Source organism: Panthera onca (genome assembly GCF_046562875.1).
Source record: "Panthera onca isolate mPanOnc1 chromosome E1 unlocalized genomic scaffold, mPanOnc1 haplotype 2 h2.Chr16_ul_6, whole genome shotgun sequence".
NCBI classification, from domain to species: domain Eukaryota; kingdom Metazoa; phylum Chordata; class Mammalia; order Carnivora; family Felidae; genus Panthera; species Panthera onca.
In genome coordinates this window covers 811,215-826,840 of record NW_027675820.1, presented here as the reverse complement: position 1 = coordinate 826,840, position 15,626 = coordinate 811,215, and the positions used below count along the sequence as shown (strand labels likewise).

At 37.6% G+C, this 15,626-nt stretch overlaps 1 pseudogene; it reads right to left on the bottom strand.

Moving 5' to 3' along the window:
- Window positions 1–5,376: 5,376 nt before the first annotated feature.
- Window positions 5,377–5,742, bottom strand: LOC144614271 (iron-sulfur cluster assembly 1 homolog, mitochondrial pseudogene; annotated as a pseudogene).
- Between the last annotated feature and the right edge of the window lie 9,884 nt (window positions 5,743–15,626).

The window sequence follows — 15,626 nt, the reverse complement described above, 5'->3', positions numbered from 1 at the left end:
AAATGCATTCCCTTTAGGACAGCTTGGGTTTGAGAGTATCCATAGACCAGTGATAGTGTTTATTTAGTATCAACAGGGCATTTTTTAAAGGATGTGGCTGAATTCAAGTTTCACGTGAAAGTACATCCTGTCTCTTCTTTAAGAGAGTGTTCTACTATGAATAATTAAAATTGGTGAGAGTACTGACAAACAATTCTCAGATCAAAGAATAAAGAAGAAAATGAAAACAGAATGAGAAACATTTCAAAGAAACACTAAACAATAAGAGAACAGCCTATGATGAAGAATGATTCAAATTGACTAATGGTTGGGGTGCCTGTGTGCCTCAGTCTGTTGAGTGTCCGACTCGATTTCAGCTCAGGTCATGATCTCATGGTTCATGGGTTCAGGCCCTGCATCAGGCTCTGTGCTGACAGTGTGGAACCTGCTTGGAATTCTCTCTCTCCTGTTCTCTCTGCTCTTCTGCTGCTATCTCTCTCTCTCTCTCTCTCTCTCTCTCTCTCTCTCAAAAATAAATAAAAACATTTAAAATGTTTTTAATAAAAATAAATATAAAAAATAAAAATATTTAAAACATTGACGGATGGTTATTTCCAGTATATATGCCTCAGCTATTCTGATATAGTCAGAAAGACTAAAAAGGGATAGAGAGAAACATACTAAGAATTTTAAAAACATACTAGATATCAAGCATAATAATACTATTACAATATGTTATATATAACATGAGATTAAGATGTTGAAAATATTAATAAAATGAACATTTTTCCAGTGTAAAATAAATAAATTACCTATGTTGAGCAAAGAAGTGAAAAAAATCGAGAGACCAATAATAATAATTGCAAAAACCTATCAAATAATTGCATCTATCAACTGTCCACCACCACCTATCACTCTAACAAAAGGTGACAGGCACAGAGAGTTTTAGGAGTAAGTTCTTTCAATTCTTCAATTTATTTTAATACTATCTAAACCGGTCCAGAGGATTCCAGTTTGAGATGATGAAAAAACCAAAATCTGTCTAGTTTTTCTTTCCTCCAATACCTAACAAAGTGAACAAGAACAAAGAGCTACAGGCAGAATTGAAGGTCTGATGGGAAGCCCAAGAATACCATCCCATGCACAGATCTGTGGTTTGGTTAAATGTCTTTACCGAGTTCATTCTACTTAACTAGAGCAACGAACCCTGCTGGGACATGAAACCAAACCTCAGATATGGGAGCAGGGCTCACATATAATGAAGACCATGTAACATATCACCACACTCTCCGATTACAATAGAAGTGAGTAGAACAGTTTTCTTTAAATACACCTAGCTGAAGAAAGCTAACTGGTCTGAGATGCTATCAAGAGAGCAACTAAACATTGTTACATTAAATCCTGAGAATAAAATGAAAATCTGAACACAACTGCTGAAGTATATGCAAAACGAAAAGAAAGGATATGGCACCAATTCTAGCATTAGCACAGCAGAGAAAAATAGCAAAAGAAAAATAAGGAAAGAAGATGGAATGGAAGGAAGATAGCATGCAAAAAACAAATAACCCCATCTTGTAGTAATATAGTCAGTTTAACCTAAGGAACAACCAAAAAGAAGTACTTGACAATTAATTCACATTACAGAGCAATTTCATGGATTCAATAAAACTAGATCTCAAAATGAGAAGGTTACATAACATGGTGGCACTAAAAGAGACAGGGGCACCCATATGGCTCAGTCGGTTAAGCATCTGACTTTGGCTCAGGTCATGATCTTGCAGTCCATGAGTTCAAGCCCTGCATCGGGCTCTGTGCTGACAGCTCAAAGCCTGGAGCCTGTTTCAGATTCTGTGTCTCCCTCTCTCTCTCTGCCCCTCCCCTGCTCACGCTCTCTCTGTCTCTGAGAAATGAATAAACCTTAAAAAAAATTTTTTTTATAAAAAAAAAAAAAGAGAGAGAGACAAGGGTGCCTTGGTTGCTTAGTCGGTTAAGCATCCGACTTTGGCTCAGGTCATGATCTCATGGTTCCGTGAGTTCGAGCCCCTTGTTAGGCTCTGTGCTGACAGTTCAGAGCCTGGAGCCTGCTTCAGATTCTGTGTCTCCCTCTCTTTCTGTTCCTCCCCTGCTTGTGCTCTCTCTCTCTCAAAAATAAATAAAACATTAAATTTTTTTTTTAAAAAAGAGAGAGAGACAAACCATGAAACAGATTCCAAATGATAGAGAAAGAACTAAGGGTTGTGTCATAGACTCTAAGTCTAAAGTTCTCTTTTGACCAGCAAAAGAGTGGACACAAGATTAAAGCAAGAGATGGATAATGTCTGGGGAAAAGACAAGAGCCCCGAATAAGGGCCCTTGCCCCATATTTATTCAGATCAGAAGGCTTACACCCAAATGTAATGGGTGTGTACAAAGAGACAAACTAGGAACATTAACTTGGGGACGTGAGGGAAAAGGGGGGTTTTGAAGATATACAGTGTTTGGGGTTTGGGTCAATATAAAACAAAATCTGGGCACCAGGCAGATGGGTAGATGGTTGTTAACAACAGACAGGAGGCGCTATTTATCATACCTGTTTATCTTTGCCAGCCTAGGGGATAAGGCAGATAGGGGAAATAACCTCAGGGTTAATAAGGCACCTTTTCTTACGTTAACCATCTCCCACTTCGGGCTGCTTTGCCTGCAGCACAGCGGTCCATAGTCCAATTCACCAATTTACCTAACCTGGCCCTATTCTCCTATGAAAGCAGATTTTCTGCTGTAGTACTAACTTGGGGGTGCTTCCACCCTGAATATCTAATCTTGTTCATTTCATATACCTATCAGGGGCGCCTGGGTGGCTCAGTCAGTTGAGCATCCGACTTCAGCTCAGGTCATGATCTCACGGTCTGTGGGTTCAAGCCCCGTGTCGGGCTCTGTGCTGATAGCTCAGAGTCTGGAGCCTGCTTCGGATTCTGTGTCTCCCTCTCTCTCTCTCTGCCCCTCCCCTGCTCATGCTCTCTCTCTCTCTCTGTCAAAAATAAATAAACATTAAAAAAAAATTTCATATACCTATCTATATATTGGGCACCTTAGCACCATACCTATTTTAGGCCTTTGCCTCTCCCTCTCTATTCTGGGACCTCTGCACCCCCTCTCTATTTTGGGGTGCCTTGGCTCCTCCCTATTCCTGGCACCTTTGTGCCTCCCTATTCTTGGGGTGTCTTTGCACCCCCCTATTCTTGGAGTGCCAATCTAGTTTACCCAAACTTGGGTGTGAGCATTTTATGACTTTGTATTTCTTTATGCCTTGTTAACCCATTGGTGTAAACCTGGGGGATTCCTAAGCTTATCCCCACAGGGTTGCTGGAGGGAAGGTGGGGAGGGTGGGCTAAATGGGTGATGGGGATTAAGGAGGGCACTTGTGTTGAGCACTGGGTGTTGTATGGAAGTGATGAATCACTAAATTCTACTCCTGAAAGTAATATTACACTATATGTTAACTAACTGGAGTTTAAGTAAAAACTTGAGGGGCGCCTGGCTGGCTCAGTTGGTTTTAAGCATCCGACTCTTTTTTTTTTTTTTTATGTTTCGGACATTTGTCCATTCTTCATACATGCCCTGATGTATGCTTGATGTAAGAGTCGGATCTTACAGAGTATGTATGCCTGATGTAAGAGTCGGATGCTTAAAACCAACTGAGGTTTTAAGGTTAAGCATCCGACTCTTTTTTTATTTAATGTTTATTCTTTTTTGAAAGACAGAGAGAGACAGAGCACAAGCAGGTGTGGGGTGGAGAAAGAGGGGACACAGAATCTGAAGCAGGCTCCAGGCTCTGAGCTGTCAGCACAGAGCCCAATGCAGGGCTCGAACTCACGAACCGTGAGATCATGACCTGAGCCGAAGCCGGACGCTCAACCGACTGAACCACCCAGGCACCCCTTAAGCATCTGACTCTTAATTTCAGCTCACACCATGATCTCACAGTCCTGAGATGGAGCCTGGCTTCAGACTTAAGATTCTTTCTCTCCCTCTCCTCTGCCCATCCCCTTCTCATGCACACTTTCTCTCAAGATAAATTTTAAAAACATTTAAAAAAATTAATTAAAACTTGAAACTATAAAAAATAAAATTAAAAAATAATTAAATTTTAAAAATAAAACAAGGGGAATTGCCTAACTAAAGAAACAAAGTACTAAGCAATCATTATAGAACTACTAAATAAATTATAAACATCAAAGTAAAAAATAGATGTGGCTGAAATCTTATTGACAGACTAAGAGAACTTAAGATAATCACAGTAAAAGCAGAGGGAAAAGATTAATGCTATCAGGAATTTAAATTTTTTTTAATGTTTATTTATTTATTTATTGAGAGAGAGAGAGAGAGAGAGAGAGAGCAAGCGAACAGGGGATGGGTAGAGAGTTAAAGAGACAGAGAATCCCAAGCAGGCTCTGTGCTGTCAGCACAGAGCTCTATGAGGGGCTGAAACTCACAAACTGTGAGATCATGACCTGAGCTGAAATCAAGAGTTGGACATTTAACCAACTGAGCCACCCAGGCACCCCTAATGCTATCTGGAATTTAAGTAAAAACTTAAAAAAAAATATTAATGCTCTCTGGGAAGATCTTTTATGAAGACCAATCTTTTTAATGTAATTTACCTGCCTAGTATAAGTGTCCTAAGACGTATGTAAACCTCCAAATCTGTTTTGTCAGTGTATTTAGAAAATACACAAGAATCGTTATCAAACCTAAAAATATAAACTTGTGAGCACTAAACAATTGTTTTTAATGATTAAAAGTCAGTCCTACCTCTAAATTTTAAAAGCTGTCAACTGGTCAGGAAAATACCAATGGATTTGCAGTCAGGCCATTCAACAGAGATCTAATGACTGCACACCTATTAAGAATACATTTCCCAAAATCCTCTCAGAAAGGCAATTGTAATGGAATTAGTTCTAACAGAAAAGATTCAAGAGAGTTAAGTGCAGAGTAGGATTTTTTTCCTTAACAGAAAAGTGAGTGGAGCAGGTGAGTGAAATAGGTAAAGGGGATTTAGAGTAGAATTATCTTGATGAGCACTGAGAAATGTATAAAATTGTGTAATTAGGATATTGTACATCTAAAACTTACTGAATGTTAATTATACATGAATCTTTTAAAAGGAAGGGAAAAAGTAGAAAAATGACCCCCCCCAAAAGTGATGGCTTCTCATTTTCTGTCCCCTAAAAAGAATACAAATAACACCATCTAGAGTCTAACATAGTGGCTTCATTTTCAAAATGCATCACTGTATTTTCCTCACAAGGCAGTTATACATTATAAACCTTAAGCATATAACAGTCACGTGATTTTTTCCGTAAGCCCGCAGACTTCCACAAGCCTCCAGGAGCTTACAGCCAGACTAGTCCCGAGGTTTCACATATTAAAGCTTTCTCCACAGCCACAAGTTTCTTTTCTTGTTGGGGTTGTTGAACACAAACTCTTCAACTTAGACCAATTCTGTTCCTAAAAGTGTTAGCTGTGCTTTCTTTTTGATGAACACTCTGACTCCATCTTGAACAACGTCCCCATCGGAATCTACTTTTGTTTTGGTATATTCTAGAATATAAGAAAAGCTATTACAATCCCTGGTTTGAACACAAACTTTCCCACCTATGTGTTCAAACTTATTTTTAAGAAGTTGTTTACTGCTGAAAGTGTCAGAGTAGGGGCAGGTGGGTCGGCCTGCATCTTCCTTTTCCTCACAGTCCAAACAGTGGCTTGGACTAACAAAGTTAACATCATCTTCTTGGTGTTCTGGTGTCCTAGGCTGGCTATTGTATAATTTTCTAGGTAAAGTTTTGCATTTAATGCAATGGATTTATTTTTAGGTATTTTTTATACTGTTGAAAATGGTATATTTAAATTTTTTTCTTTTTCAGTTTGTTGCTGATACATAAAAAATATTGATTTTTGTGTAATGACCTTGTACCCAGCAACCTTTCTATACTTTTATAAACTATAATTATCTGAATATCCTCCTGAGTTTTCTACATATATAATTATGTTTCCAAATAATGGCAGTTTTCTTTCTTTTCTATCATTATGCCTTTTATTTCTTCATCATGCCTTACTGCTTCAGTTAGAATTTCCAATATAGTATTGTAAATGTGATGATAGCAGACATCCTTACCTCATTTCTTTTCCTTTTTTTCTTTTAGAGAGAGAGAGAGAGAGAGAGAGAGCACAAGTGGGGGCTGGGCAGAGGGAGAGGAAGGGAGAGAATCTTAAGCAGGCTCATGCTCAGCACCACACCCGATGTGGGGGCTCGATCTTAGGACCATGAAATCGTGACCTGAGCTGAAATCAAGAGTCAGATGCTTAACCGACTGAGCCACCCAGGAGTTCCTACTTCATTTCTTTTTTTTTTTTTTAATTAAACATTTTTTTTAATGTTTATTTATTTTTGAGAGAGAGAAAGAACATGAGTGGGAGAGTGGCAGAGAGAGAGGGAGACACAGAATCTGAAGCAGGCTCTGAGCTGTCAACACGATGCGGGGCTTGAACCCATGAACCATGAGATCAAGACCTGAGCCGAAGTCGGACACTCAACCGACTGAGCCACTCAGGTGCCCCAGCCTGCCTCATTTCTGATCACAAAGAGAAACATTTCCATATTTCACCATTAAGTATTACCTTATTGAAGTTTTATATATGTAACTTTTATCAGATTAAAGGAGTTCCCTTCTATTCCTATTTTGCTAAGAGTTTTGTCTTATTTCTTTCAACAGTGTTTTGTAGTGTTTGAAGTATGATCTTTGTACTTCTTTTGTTAACTTTATTCCTAGGTGATTTATTCTATTTAGTGCTCTTCTAAGTGAAACTTTCCTTACTATTATTTTTGAATTGCTTATAGCCATTACTTTTTAGTGTGTTGAGATTTGGCTTTATAATCCAGTACATGGTGATTTTTGCTAAATATTCCCTATGTGAAAAAATATGCATTCTGAAATTATTGGGTACGGTGTTGCCTATATCTCCATTAAATCAACTTTGTTAAATTTCTTGTTCAAATATCCTAAAGTCTTAATGATTTAATATCTTAATATCTGCTTCTTCTATTAACTACTGACAAAGATGTATCAAATCTCCCCCTGGGTGCCTGAATGGCTCATGACTCAGGTCATAACTCATAATTTGTGACTTTGAGCCCCACATCTGGCTCTGTGCAGACAGCGTGGAGCCTGCTTAAGATTCTCCCTCTCTCTGCCCCTGACCTCTGCTCGCACACTCTCTATCTCAAAATAAATGAACTTTAAAAAATTTCTCTCAGTGTAATTTTGGATTTTTATTTCTCATTATAATTTTATAATTTTCTTTGTTTTTTTTGACACCATGTTAATACGAGCATACAAGTTTGGAATTATGACATCTTCACGGTGAATTAAACTTCTTTTTGTTATTACTAGAAAAGTTTTTTCTTAAAGCCTGTTTTGTTTGATGTTAATATTCCTACTCTACCTTTGCTTAGTGTTTGTATGGTCTATACTTATCCATCCTTTTACTTTTGACTTCTCTGAATCCTTAGATTTCAGATATTTTAAATTCTTAAATTTTAGAGCCTTAGATCACTTCCTTGATGAATTTTACCTAGCATAGAAGTAAGAAATAATTTCCACGTTACTCAACTCTTCAAAAAACATAAAAACAAGAAACACTTGCCAGTTTGATTTATGGAACTATCATAATCTTTATGCCGAAATTTGATGAAGAAGACACAAAAAAGGAAAATCACAGGCTAATCTTTGTATAAACAAATAATGCAAAAATCCTAACCAATTAGCATGCAAAAACCCTAAACAATTAGCAATCTGAAAATCATTTTTGCAATATTAGTAGTAATTATGAGATTACTGACATATTTGTGTTTAAATCTACTTTTACTGAATTCCTGTTTTTGTACATGTTCAACTTTCTGTTTCCTTCCATTCTTGCCTTCCTTTTGGACTAATTATTTTTTATTTTTCTTGTTAATTTAGAAGCCTCAAAGGTTATTGTAGAAATTACAATATGCATCCTTAATCTATCATAATCCGATTTTATTTTGGACTTTTATCCTCATTCAAGATGATACTGTTTTTGTTTTATACAATGTTTTCCCAGAATTATTTATATATTATCATTTCATTTCTTCTTATCCTTCCTTCCCTGTTGTCCTATATTGAAATGGAACACTGAGAGCTAAGTCAAATAAAACAATTTTTTTCAGGCATCTGGATGCCTCAGTTGGCTAAGTGTCTGACTCTTGATCTCAGCTCAGGTCATGATCTCAGGGTTTGTGAGATCAAGGCCTGTGTCAGGCTCTGTGCTGCCAATGTGGAGCCTGCTTGAGATTCTCTCTCTCCCTCTCTTTCTGCCCCTCCCCTGCTTGTGTGTGTGCTCTCTCTCTCTCTCAAAATAAATAAACTTAAAATTTTTTTTAATTAAAAAATTAAAAAAATATATTTTCAACCTGTACCTAAACAGTCATATAAAATTTTACAGCATCATGGGGCGCCTGGGTGGCGCAGTCGGTTAAGCGTCCGACTTCAGCCAGGTCACGATCTCGCGGTCCGTGAGTTCGAGCCCCGCGTCAGGCTCTGGGCTGATGGCTCGGAGCCTGGAGCCTGTTTCCGATTCTGTGTCTCCCTCTCTCTCTGCCCCTCCCCCGTTCATGCTCTGTCTCTCTCTGTCCCAAAAATAAATAAAAAAAAAAAAACCAAAAAAAAAAAAAAACCAAAAAAAAAACCGTTGTAAAATTTTACAGCATCAGGAACCAAAAGAAATGTATAAATAGTTAACAGGAGAACAAAAAACCGACTATAAACAAAATAACAGAATCTGAATACAGGGGAAAAAACTGAGATGCATGAAACAAAGTGGAGGAAAAAACTTTAAAAAGCATTCTTATATCTAAGTAAATATGATGAAAAATGTAATATAATAGTCTGGAACTAAAATTCAAGATGATCAATGTTCTAGTTGGGGGAGAGGTATCATAAGTAGAGAAAGCAGAAGGAACAGTCTCATTGTTGGTCTGTGACTGCTTTTTGTCCTACAGGTGGTGGGAAGGTTGATCTGAAAAATGTGACAATGAAAACGAAAGAGTTTACAGGTGAGTTTCTATGACACTGAAACCCTAATGCTTTATAATAAATTATATTTAAATTTTTATATTCCTAGTAGTCTATTGTCCATATTAATTTTGCCATTTTACCCAGTTATTATAAAATATAAAATATTTCTGCCTGATAAAATCCATTTGATCTTGGATTATCTGTTTGAAAAATAAACTATAAGACTTGCTTTTGATAACATGTCCTATGTACTGTACAGATTTTTTTCTCATATATGTATATATGTCTTCACCTACATGTAAATAGCTAAATTTTAGGTAAGCACATGAATAAATAAGGTAAAGTTTTGGAAAGCTCAAGATAATGTGGTTTTGTCAACGATCAATTACATAAGTCAGTATAAGATCTCCTGCTATAATCATTTCTTTTGGCAATTCATTATCCAATTTGGTAACTAGATTTTATTCTGTTCATTATCCCCCAAATTAAGGGAGCCTTTATTATATCAATAATTTAGGAACAAATTTGCTTTGACTTCTAATGACACACTGTATTTCCACATTCCATTTTACTTTCACTCTTTAATCCCCAACTGGGAATGATGCCATATAAGCTATTTTAAGTATATTTAAAAGTACATATCATATAGGTTAATAACATTTTCTTATGAACCTCTTAAACTTACATAATACTGAGTAATTAATTTCTATAATTTTCACCTATAAACCTGTATTTTCAAAGGAGAAAAGATTGATGCCACAGATCTGAAAAACATTCTTGGAGACATGGGGATAGAAGTCAATGATAAGGAATGTCTGGAACTACAAAAATTACTACCCACTGATGGTGAGCTGCATCTGTGACCTCCAGAGTTCAGTTTAATAGTTCTATTTATGATCTTTATATTTTAAAGTGACACATGTTCAGGTATTTGTTACCTGCACCCATCCTCCAGCTCTTGCTTGAACAGTCTCTTACTCTGTACTATTCAAGTACAGAGTTCAGCTGTGAAAAAGAATCCTTTCCCACAAAATCAGTATTGAGGAAAGATGTTACTGATGATTTGGGAAGGGAAAGGACAGAGGGATTTATATCTTGTCTCAGTAAACATTGCAAAAGTCCTCATAAATTCCTGATCTCTCCCAGAGTTACTGTTCCTTACATTGTCCCTGGGGGATTCCCTTTTCCTAATCCTTATCCCTCTAAGAGCTGAACCCTCAAAACTCCCCCCTCTGTTAAGCTCAATTTCTTTTTTATTAAGTTTTTATTTTAATTCCAGTGTAGTTAATATACAGTGATATGTTCATTTTAGGTGTACAGTATAGTCATTTCAACAATTCCATACCTCACTCAGTGCTCATCACAAGTGTACTCCTTAATACCCATCACCTATTTCACGATCACCCCACTCAGCTCCCCTCTGGTAGCCATCAGTTTGTTCTCTATAGTTAAGAGTCTATTTCTTGGTTTCTCTCTCTCTCTCTCTCTCTCTCTCTCTCTTTCTCTCTCTCTCCCTCCCTCCCTCCCTCCCTCCCTCCCTCCCTCCCTCTCTCCCTCTCCTTGTTTTGGTTCTTAAATTCCACACATCAGTGAAATCATATGGTATTTGTCTTTCTCTGACTAACTTATTTTGCTTAGCATATATACTCTCTGGCTCCATCCATGTTGTTGCAAATGGCAAGGTTTCATTCTTTTTATGGCTGAATAATATTCTGGGGTGTGTGTGTGTGTGTGTGTGTGTGTGTGTGTGTGTGTGTGTGTATTTACCACATCTTCTTTATCCATTCATCTATCTATGGACCCTTGGGCTGCTTCCATAATTTGGCTATTGTAAATAATGCTGCTATAAACGTAGGGGTGTATGTATCCCTTTCAGTTAGTGTTTTTGTATTTTTGGGGTGGACATCCAGTAGTGCAATTCAAAGGTAGTTCTATTTTTAGCTTTTTTGAGAAACCTTCATACTGTTTTTCCACATTGGCTATACCAGTTTGCATTCCCCCCAACAGTGCAAGAGTGTTCCTTTTTCTCCACATCCTCACCAAAAGTTGTTTCTTGTGTTTTTTATTTTAGTCATTCTGACAGGTGGGAGATGATATCTCATTGCAGTTTTGATTAGCATTTCCCTGATGATGAGTGATGTTGAGCATCTTTTCATGTGTCTGTTGGCCATCTGTATGTCTTCTTTGGAGAAATGTCTGTTCACGTCTTCTGCCCATTTTTAAATTGGATTATTTGGTTTTTGAATGTTGAGTTCTATCAGTTCTTTATATATTTTTAGTACTAACCCTTTATTGGATATGTCATTTGCAATTATCTTCTCCCGTTTAGTAGATTGCCTTTAGTTTTGTTTATTGTTTCCTTCGTTGTGCATAAGCTTTATATATTGATGAAGTCCCCATAGTTTCTTTTTACTTTTGTTTCCCTTGCCTCTGGTGACATATCTAGAAAAATGTTGCTATGGCTAATGCCAGAGAAATTAGTGCTTGTGCTCTTTCATAGGATTTTTATGGCTTCAGGTCTCACATTTAGGTCTTTAATCCATTGTGAATTTATTTTCATGTATGGTGTAAGAAAGTGGTCCAGTTTCATTCTTTTGCATGCGGTTGTTTAGTTTTTCCAGCACCATTTATTGAAGAGACTATCTTTTCCCCATTGGATATTCTTATCTCCTTTGACAAAGATTAATTGACCATATAATTGTGAGTGTGTTTCTGGGTTTTCTTTTTTTTTTCTTTTTTTTCTTTTTTTTATTTTTTAATATATGAAATTTACTGTCAAATTGGTTTCCATACAACACCCAGTGCTCATCCCAAAAGGTGCCCTCCTCAATACCCATCACCCACCCTGCCCTCCCTCCCACCCCCCATCAACCCTCAGTTTGTTCTCAGTTTTTAACAGTCTCTTATGCTTTGGCTCTCTCCCACTCTAACCTCTTTTTTTTTTTTTCCTTCCCCTCCCCCATAGGTTTCTGTTACGTTTCTCAGGATCCACATAAAGAGTGAAACCATATGGTATCTGTCTTTCTCTGTATGGCTTATTTCACTTAGCATCACACTCTCCAGTTCCATCCATGTTGCTACAAAAGGCCATATTTCATTTTTTCTCATTGCCACGTAGTATTCCATTGTGTATATAAACCACAATTTCTTTCTCCATTCATCAGTTGATGGACATTTAGGCTCTTTCCATAATTTGGCTATTGTTGAGAGTGCTGCTATCAACATTGGGGTACAAGTGCCCCTATGCATCAGTACTCCTGTATCCCTTGGATAAATTCCTAGCAGTGCTATTGCTGGGTCATAGGGTAGGTCTATTTTTAATTTTCTGAGGAACCTCCACACTGCTTTCCAGAGCGGCTGCACCAGTTTGCATTCCCACCAACAGTGCAAGAGGGTTCCTATTTCTCCACATCCTCTCCAGCATCTATAGTCTCCTGATTTCTTCATTTTGGCCACTCTGACTGGCGTGAGGTGATATCTGAGTGTGGTTTTGATTTGTATTTCCCTGATAAGGAGCGACGTTGAGCATCTTTTCATGTGCCTGTTGGCCATCCGGATGTCTTCTTTAGAGAAGTGTCTATTCATGTTTTCTGCCCATTTCTTCACTGGGTTATTTGTTTTTCGGGTGTGGAGTTTGATGAGCTCTTTATAGATTTTGGATACTAGCCCTTTGTCCGATGTGTCATTTGCAAATATCTTTTCCCATTCCGTTGGTTGCCTTTTAGTTTTGTTGGTTGTTTCCTTTGCTGTGCAGAAGCTTTTTATCTTCATAAGGTCCCAGTAATTCACTTTTGCTTTTAATTCCCTTGCCTTTGGGGATGTGCCGAGTAAGAGATTGCTACGGCTGAGGTCAGAGAGGTCTTTTCCTGCTTTCTCCTCTAAGGTTTTGATGGTTTCCTGTCTCACATTCAGGTCGTTTATCCATTTTGAGTTTATTTTTGTGAATGGTGTGAGAAAGTGGTCTAGTTTCAACCTTCTGCATGTTGCTGTCCAGTTCTCCCAGCACCATTTGTTAAAGAGACTGTCTTTTTTCCATTGGATGTTCTTTCCTGCTTTGTCAAAGATGAGTTGGCCATACGTTTGTGGGTCTAGTTCTGGGGTTTCTATTCTATTCCATTGGTCTATGTGTCTGTTTTTATGCCAATACCATGCTGTCTTGATGATGACAGCTTTGTAGTAGAGGCTAAAGTCTGGGATTGTGATGCCTCCTGCTTTGGTCTTCTTCTTTAAAATCACTTTGGCTATTCGGGGCCTTTTGTGGTTCCATATGAATTTTAGGATTGCTTGTTCTAGTTTCGAGAAGAATGCTGGTGCAATTTTGATTGGGATTGCATTGAATGTGTAGATAGCTTTGGGTAGTATTGACATTTTGACAATATTTATTCTTCCAATCCATGAGCAGGGAATGTCTTTCCATTTCCTTATATCTTCTTCAATTACCTGCATAAGCTTTCTATAGTTTTCAGCATACAGATCTTTTACATCTTTGGTTAGATTTATTCCTAGGTATTTTATGCTTCTTGGTGCAATTGTGAATGGGATCAGTTTCTTCATTTGTCTTTCTGTTGCTTCATTGTTAGTGTATAAGAATGCAACTGATTTCTGCACATTGATTTTGTATCCTGCAACTTTGCTGAATTCATGTATCAGTTCTAGCAGACTTTTGGTGGAGTCTGTCGGATTTTCCATGTATAATATCATGTCATCTGCAAAAAGCGAAAGCTTGACTTCATCTTTGCCAATTTTGATGCCTTTGATTTCCTTTTGTTGTCTGATTGCTGATGCTAGAACTTCCAGCACTATGTTAAACAACAGCGGTGACAGTGGGCATCCCTGTCGTGTTCCTGATCTCAGGGAAAAAGCTCTCAGTTTTTCCCCGTTGAGGATGATGTTAGCTGTGGGCTTTTCATAAATGACCTTTATGATCTTTAAGTATGTTCCTTCTATCCCGACTTTCTCAAGGGTTTTTATTAAGAAAGGGTGCTGGATTTTGTCAAAGGACTTTTCTGCATCGATTGACAGGATCATATGGTTCTTCTCTTTTTTTTTTGTTAATGTGATGTATCACGTTGATCGATTTGCGAATGTTGACCCAGCCCTGCATCCCAGGAATGAATCCCACTTGATCATGGTGAATAATTCTTTTTATATGCTGTTGAATTCGATTTGCTAGTATCTTATTGAGAATTTTTGCATCCATATTCATCAGAGATATTGGCCTGTAGTTCTCTTTTTTTACTGGGTCTCTGTCTGGTTTAGGAATCAAAGTAATACTGGCTTCATAGAATGAGTCTGGAAGTTTTTCTTCCCTTTCTATTTCTTGGAATAGCTTGAGAAGGATAGGTATTATCTCTGCTTTAAACGTCTGGTAGAACTCCCCTGGGAAGCCATCTGGTCCTGGACTCTTATTTGTTGGGAGATTTTTGATAACCGATTCAATTTCTTCGCTGGTTATGGGTCTGTTCAAGCTCTCTATTTCCTCCTGATTGAGTTTTGGAAGAGTGTGGGTGTTTAGGAATTTGTCCATTTCTTCCAGGTTGTCCAATTTGTTGGCATATAATTTTTCATAGTATTCCCTGATAATTGTTTGTATCTCTGAGGGATTGGTTGTAATCATTCCATTTTCATTCATGATTTTATCTATTTGGGTCATCTCCCTTTTCTTTTTGAGAAGCCTGGCTAGAGGTTTGTCAATTTTGTTTATTTTTTCAAAAAACCAACTCTTGGTTTCGTTGATCTGCTCTACAGTTTTTTTAGATTCTATATTGTTTATTTCTGCTCTGATCTTTATGATTTCTCTTCTTCTGCTGGGTTTAGGCTGCCTTTGCTGTTCTGCTTCTATTTCCTTTAGGTGTGCTGTTAGATTTTGTATTTGGGATTTTTCTTGTTTCTTGAGATAGGCCTGGATTGCAATGTATTTTCCTCTCAGGACTGCCTTCGCTGCGTCCCAAAGCGTTTGGATTGTTGTATTTTCATTTTTGTTTGTTTCCATATATTTTTTAATTTCTTCTCTAATTGCCTGGTTGACCCACTCATTCGTTAGTAGGGTGTTCTTTAACTTCCATGCTTTTGGAGGTTTTCCAGACTTTTTCCTGTGGTTGATTTCAAGCTTCATAGCATTGTGGTCTGAAAGTATGCATGGTATGATTTCAATTCTTGTATACTTATGAAGGGCTGTTTTGTGACTCAGTGTGTGATCTATCTTGGAGAATGTTCCATGTGCACTCGAGAAGAAAGTATATTCTGTTGCTTTGGGATGCAGAGTTCTAAATAGATCTGTCAAGTCCATCGGATCCAATGTATCATTCAGGGCCCTTGTTTCTTTATTGACCGTGTGTCTAGATGATCTATCCATTTCTGTAAGTGGGGTGTTAAAGTCCCCTGCAATGACCACATTCTTATCAATAAGGTTGCTTATGTTTATGAGTAATTGTTTTATATATCTGGGGGCTCCGGTATTTGGCGCATAGACATTTATAATAGTTAGCTCTTCCTGATGGATAGACCCTGTGATTATTATATAATGCCCTTCTTCATCTCTTGTTACAGCCTTTAATTTAAAGTCTAGTT